Raw genomic sequence first — 7,801 nt, forward strand, 5'->3', positions numbered from 1 at the left:
TCAGGGCTAACTCATACACTCCACAGAGCAGTTTCCCTTCAGATGGCTGAAGTCCACTCATTTTGAATTCAAAACTGGAGACGTGCTTCTTAAGGGGAAAGGTGTGGGGTTCTTTTGAGAAGTGTTCATTTCATGGATTTCTGCATCTGAGCTTTCCTCTTGCTTGGTGAATCATACAGAGATGCAGTGGGCAGCCACCTTCCCCCATGGATGCTTTAGATGTGGGGAAACTGTTCAGTATCAATTTATTTCTTGTGCCATGTTAGTGTGCTCCAATTTCTAGTTGCAGTGTTGCTAGATAGAACAGAGTCCAAGTGGGATCCTTTGGGGAATGGACCTGCACTGGGGCCTTACAGCTGGCCTGTGTTGAACGGCAAGGCTACTCTGCTGGGGGGGCCACCAAACTGCATTAGCATGTCGATATAAGGTGTGGTGCATCAAATAATAATGATGCTGGACAAGACGCTCTCCAATAACACGTCTATTTTCTCTCTTCCCGTGTAACAAGAAGCTGCTTCATCTTTTAAAAACATTTTTAAGAAATACATTGACTTGGATCCAGTGATGCACAGATGGAAACATAGACTGACTTTGCACAGTTCTGCTTGCTCAAGGTCTTGTGCAAGCAGAAACACAAGTAGTGATACAGTAAGTTTTATTTAATACAAACAGCTACTGGATTCTTTTCCTTGTGCCTCCATAAGCACCAAAACTCTAGCACAAATGGAAATCTTGCGCCCATTGGAAATTTTCCAACCCATTGTCTGCTGAATACAAATAATTTTTCCCTGTTCACAATGACATGAATAGATCATTTGATACATCAATCAAGTTTGACAAATCTAAACTCAAGATCTGTGTGGCTGAAGTTTGGATGTATGATTCGAGGCCTTGCTGCGAGTGGGGACTGCCCTCATTATAGAATAGCACAAGTACGGAAGAAATGTAGCATATGCAAAAACTGCTGTGCTAGGAAATCGGACAAGAGGATGCTGCAAACAATGAAGTATCTATCAAATCCTTGCATTCACTCGTTTCCCTCAAAAGCCTGCATGACCTCTGCAACAGTGAAGGTTTGCAATATGCCTTTTGCAGATTTGCTAAGATCTAATGAGTAGACTTTAGCCTGCAAGCTACATTTTAATTTCCCTAGTTCAATAAAGGTCATGCAGCCAACCAAGATCCTTGCTTTTATATGCAAGCAGTTATGAAATCTTAGCTGTAACTTGCTGCTCTTTTAAACCATGTGAATGCAATTCTACAAATACCATGTGATGAAAGTGATAGATTCGCCACTAGAGGGCAGGAAAGTGGTATATATAAAAAGATTTGCCAATATTTTCCTGGAGAGGCGCATTAACCCCTTGTTTCAGTGGATGGTTTGTTGAATTTCTGTATTCCAAGTAGGTGAGAGCAGGAGGTGCAGGAAGAGTCTGAGGGAGGCATGAGATGCTCCTATGCTATTTGATTCAATCAAGATAAAGACTGATAATCTGTCTCCCTCCCTCCATAGCTGCAAGATTAAGCTGTAGCTTAGTGGAAGGGAACAGATCTTAAAGGTAAAAAGGTCCCAGAATTGTCCCCAGTGCCTTCAGTTAAAGAGTCTCAAGCAGTAGAGTGGCAAAAGCATAGAGGAGCTGCTGCAACTGCAAGAAGATGGTCGTCAGATTGTTCCCTCTAAAGGTGCTCCCTGTGGCAGGGGCACGGTGAAGCACTTCTATGCTGGAAGGTCCAGCTTTCTTTCCCTGGTTTCCGATTGGATGGCTTCTATTCAGGTCTGTGTGCCTGAGCAAGCGAAATTCTGCACCAAGAAAAGCTGCATCGTGTGATATATAAATTAAACAGGTTTGCACAGTTATTTAGCATAATTGAGTCTAACTTTTACAGTTTTGCATCAATTATTCTGATTAGCTAGTAGGGAAGGCAAAGAACTTATATAATCACCCACAGCCAAGGGAAATCTTAATGAGCAATCTTGTGGATTCAAATACGCATACGTTGTACATTTTCAAATATTCCATAAGGACTAGAAGCATACTATTTTTAAAAAATGGAAGCTGGCTTCTGTGCCTAATACTGCATTAGGTATCCTTGCAGAAACACAGCATGCTCACAATCTTGTTTTTTTTATTTTAAATACACATTACCTCAAAAGCTCTGCAAATCAGCACTGAAAATGACATTCAAGGGTTTCTTCATCTTGCTTAGAGGATGCATGGTAAAACACACCACTCATAGATAATGGCTACATCTAAAGTTAAATCTAAAGCTTTTCCCAAGGGAAGTGTAGCCAGTTCAGGGTAGCACATCAGTAGCATGGATCGCCAGATTTCTTGACTCAAGTAGTCTCGTTAATATATTTTTTAAAAATATCTCTGTCCTGCCTTTCTCCCTGCAAGGGGGCTCGAGGCAGCTCCCAAAGCAAGATCGCTCCACGTACCTATGCACAGCCCGGTTGATCAGTGTCCCATTTCTCTGAAACGCTCTCTATGAATGTATTAGAAGCCAAAAATGAAAATGTTGCGGGGTGAGTCTTGCTTTCATTGGTCTGCATGGGCAAGGAAGCCATTCCTTTGACAGGGCCATGTGTGTTTGTAGGCCTGCAGGTCTGCAGTAAGGAAACATTTCCATTTCGCCCCAAATTGCAGACATTCTGGTTCTTCCCCCAACTCCTCTCCAGTTGACAGACTGTTTTTCACAAATTCCAAGATTCTTTTCCTGTGGCTTTGTAATTTTGCTGTTTGTATACATTCAGCTTTGAAATGGCACATATGCAGCATTTACAGATGATGCTTTGTGGATTAAGAGGCATTCGGACAGTGTGATTATTCCTCCGGATGTTTACTCGAAAGTGATTCCCTACTGAGTTCTGTCAGATTTACTTTCTCTTAAGCGTGTTGAAAAATTGATGCCTGATCCTGTGCACGTTTGTACGGAAGGCAGGCCCAGTGTATTCAGCAAGGCTGGGGCCCAATTTAAACACAATACCAGATCTGCAAGAAAACCTGGGAGTGTGGGATTGTCACACACTTAATGCTTCCACCTGCAAAAATGAATAAAAAAAGGAAGCACCTTAGGAAATAATCTAATTTAGGCTTTTGCATTCTCTGCTAGTTTTCCACATGCAGGGAATAACTTTGGAAAAAATAATCCCCTCCCTGCAATCACAGGCTGTCCGGTCGCTGTCACCCTGGCACTCTGCCGTTTCGTTGCCATTTCATCTTTTCCATGTGAAGATATGACCTCATTTATGCTGCAGTCTGTGCCATCTGTGTATTGCTGCCAACCTCCAGCTGGGGCCTGGAGATCTCCCAGAACTGATTTTGAGGCTACAGAGATCCATTCCCCTGGGGGAAATGGCTGCTTTGGAAGTTGGAATCTGCAGCATTATACCTCCCTTACCCACATCCTGCCTTTTCCAGGGTCCATCCCCAAAGCTTCAGGAATTTCTCAGCAAACCTGTATCCGTGCCTCATTTAAATTGGGCTGCCTTGCCTACCTGTGTGGCATTATTACAAAAGGAACTGATGGCTCCTATGGGCTGAATGCCAGTGTGCTAATGCTACATGCATAGCATCTGAGGGAGGGTCCCCGTTTAAGCAAGAAGCCCAGCTGCATACAATGCTGAATGAATGAGGCCCTAATGCTATGTTTTAAAAACATAGCCTGGTTCCCAGGGCAGTGTGCATAAGATCACAGCTCTAATATTGCTTATGAAAAACTCTTGCAGTGATTAGCAAGTTAAAAACAACAACACACTAGCGAGTCCCTACATTGTTGCTTCAAGCTCCCCTTCAGACTCTCCGTCTCAGCTCTAAAAGTTTCCCCAGAGAGAATGGGAGATCATCCATGCTTGCCTGGATGTTGTTGTCCCACTTTACTGGGAACAGATTAGAATTCCTGCATTACGTCTCTGTGCCAATTGATTTTGGTTGTGATCTACCCTAAAGTTGCTGGCCTACATTCCCATACTTTTCACACACACACCCCTCCCTGTTATGGTTGCTAACTCCACCTTGAGGATACTCCTGGAGATTTGGTGGTGGCGCCTGGGAAGGGCAGAGTTTGGGGAAGGGAAGGAGCTCAGCAGGGATGTGATAATGCATTGTATGATGTTACATCCACATCAAAGACGAACCCCTCAACTCTGCCCCTTCCTGTGAGGTAATTTCTGCCCATCAAATTTTAAATTGAAAGTTCCCACCTCATACCTCTGCCCTGCCTTTTTCTCCCACCTTACATCATCTGTAGGCTTTTGTATGCAAGTTCTGTATGTCATACTATGCTTTTTCTCATAAATATTTGTGGTGGTATTAACTGGCTGCTCCCCAGTGCTGTCCTAGTCAAGCTTTACAAAAAATCTTCTCAAAACCCTCTTCTGGTTTTCCTCTATTTTAAGGAGAAAAAACCTCTCTGAAGACCATAGTAAGACCAACCAGTATCAGTCCCAGCTCTCAATTCCCAACTGATCTTTGGCTTTTAGTATCTTTATGGGTGACACTCAATTTCTTTTTGTCTCTATAGTATATCACAGTTTCTCTCTGGTATACCATAGGAGAAGCAGAAGTCTTAGAGCATTCACTCTCTGTAGCCACTCCATTTCTCCTGGACTCTATGGTGTCTAGGGCTGCTAGGTCTCCAACTGTGGCAGGAGACCTGATGGCACCCCTTGTTGCTCGCCACTACTCAGAGCAGTGGCAGAGGATTTTTTTTTTTTAAAAAAAATTAGTGTTGCTCATTGCATCACTTCCAGGGACACACAAAAGTGATGTCATGTCTCTTTAGGGTTCCCAGAGAGATGTGACATCACTTCCACTTTTTCTTGGAAGTGATGTCATGACACACACACACACACACACACATGTCCCACCACCTCTCATGTCCCAGCCATTCCCCCCCCCCAGGCTCCTGGTGGTTCCCAGGCACAACATGGCAATCTTAATGGCATACCATAGAGTTCATCCTCTGCAGCTGCCATTTCTGCCAGGTCATAGTTCTAGAGGAGTTAGCCGTGTTAGTCTGTAGTTGCAAAAGAGTATAGAGTCTAGTAGCACCTTTAAGACTAACCAACTTTATTGTAGCATAAGCTTTCGAGAACTACAGCTCTCTTCGTCAGATGCATCTCTCTTGCATCTGACAAAGAGAGCGGTAGTTCTTGAAAGCTTATGCTACAATAAAGTTGGTTAGTCTTAAAGGTGCTACTGGACTCTTTTCTATTTCTGCCAGGGGAACTGACCTCTCTAGTCATCTGAAGGTCAGTTGTAATTCCAAAACTGTAGGACCCACTTTGAGGTTGATAACCTTCTGAGTTCCATGAGGTTTTGGGGTGTTCTGTGCTTGCCAAGGGAACGAAGCAAATTCCTGCCTCACTCATATCAGTCACATTCAGTCATCAACTCCATCATCAACAACGGTCATAAATGTAACTCCTCCTGTGCATCTTTTTAAAAAAGGCTACTGGCATGCATGCAGGAGAACAGTTATACATAGAAAAAATGGGGAAAGAAAGGAGACACATAACTGTACAATTCTTACTATTGATGTGGCTATCACGAACCACCAGGAGCTGTGAACAAGCAGCTCACGTGCTCTAGAATTGCTCAAACACTGCATTTCGTCATTTATTATTGATAAAACAATGGAAGCTCAAATTTCCAGTTCCATCAGAAATTAGAGGTGTTCTTACAAAAACACTGCAATGCTTAATTTTGATCTGAAAAGTATTTCAGAGCTGCTACAATAAGCATTTTGTGTTTTTACAATATTTTTATTGTTGCAATAGTTGACATTTTATTCCTGCAACATTGCTTTCTTTTCTTTTTCAGTTCAAACTTGGGAAAAACTTAGCAAAGCAAAACCCGTTAAGTCCTGTAACTGAAGGTAAGATTGCCTGTGCAACAATATCAACAGAAATCTGGAACAACAGTAAAACAAAAAAGAATCTGGAAGAATAAAAATCTGGATGAGGATTTATTAATAAACTATTAACAAAGCCTGTTGTGGGGAGAAAGTCAACGGGCTCTAGAAAACTGATTTGGCTGTGCCCCGCAGCAGGCTGAATTGTCCCCAAATGTGCCCGATTCAGGCTGAATCAGGTCGCTGCAGAGACTAGGAGTGCTGCTGGGGGCGGGGCATAAGAGGCCCTGGAGCGCTCCTGCGCTCTGCAGCCACCCAATAGCTGTGGGCTGGGAGCGCAGAGGGTGGGAGGCAGAAATGGCAGTAGAGTGCTCCTGTACAGGAATGAGGTTGATAAAAATGGGGTGGGGGATTCACTATACCATCCATATATTTCTGTCCTGACTTTTAAAGATGTATTCGTTAAAGTCACAGCTGGCGTATGAGATGGCAACCTCATAGGGTTTCCAAAGCAAGCGATGTTCAGAGGTGGTTTTGCCATTCCCTTTGCATAGCAACTCTAGAATTCCTTGGTGGTCTCCCATCCAAGCACTAACCAGGGAGCTTATGAATCACAATTAAAACACTGCAATTTAAAACCAACAAAATAAACCCTTAATAATCCCCTCCCCTCCTAAGATACCTGTGTGGTCCAAAAAGTTTAGGCATCAGTAGATTTCCTCAGCCTGTTCCTTCTCTTTTCTTCCCCTGTGCCATTAGGAAGCAAGTTAGATTTGGGTTTCCAACATGCTTGGAGAATTTAAAACTTCTGCCGTCCTTTTAATGGAGGTCGAAGCTGCAGAAATCAGCAAGTAAAGCTTTTTATGGCATGGAGGGGAACCTCATTTCTGGTGATTTGTGGTTGATCAAACTGCTATTTTAAGGAACATTTACAGAGGCAACCAGTGAGGAAAACGGGCAGAAGATTCAGGACAGATGAAAGGGAGCATTTATTTTGCTGCTGCATAATTGTGGAACTCCCACAAGGTTTTTAAAAAGATTTTTTTAAAATTCATGGATGATGGGGTCCACCGATGGCTATTGGACAAGCTGGCTAAGTAGACACTTCATCTTCAGAGGCAGTACATCTCTGAAAACTAGTAGCTAAGGAGGCAACATCAGCTGGAGGCTTTGTCCCCTGTTTATGGACCTCTTAGGTTACCTAGTTGGCAACCGGGAGAAACAGAATACTGGACAAGATGGACTTTTGGTCTGGTCTAGTAGGGCTTCTCTGATGTTTTGGGAGCTAGTTCAAAAGTTAGTAACTTGGTCAGGTGCCCACTATAGATAGTTTGAACTCTCTAGTAGAACATTTGTGGTTTTAAGATTAGTATGATAGAAATAAAGAGGCAATGCCTTTTTTTCCCTATGACGACGCATTGGTGGGGCGCACCTTTACTAGTGGTATACCATTTTTTCCAGGTGTTGTTTTGTAATCAGGGACTTTTGTTAGTTCTGTTGGTTATTGCTCCCATTTATTTTTGTCATATTTGAAAACACTTCACAAAGGGTTTTTTCCTCCCCGTTCTTTGAAAATAAAAATACAACCCTACTGTGCAGGTATCAGAAGTACAGCTAAAGTCAGAAACTCCCATCTTATGTCATTAATTTTCTGCTCCTGTTGTGCATTCTCTTGGCAGTTAGCACCCAAACATCTGTAAAAAGCTGGATCCTTCCCTGGCCCCAAACTTGGCTGTACAACCTCCCGTTTTCCTTAAAAGCTATTTTCCCCCTTGCAGACGTGCTGAGACAGGGCGGCCTAACACAAGAAAAATCCAGGTGGGGTTTCTGAGCAGTCATCAGCCCTGAGACACATTTAAAGCTGAGTTTTCAACAATTCTCACAAACTGTGAATGTTAATTACCTTGGCAAGACTCAGCCTGAAGGGCTCAGAGTTTTGCATCAT

This window comes from Eublepharis macularius, chromosome 4, assembly GCF_028583425.1.
Source record: "Eublepharis macularius isolate TG4126 chromosome 4, MPM_Emac_v1.0, whole genome shotgun sequence".
Classification (NCBI taxonomy): Eukaryota; Metazoa; Chordata; class Lepidosauria; order Squamata; family Eublepharidae; genus Eublepharis; species Eublepharis macularius.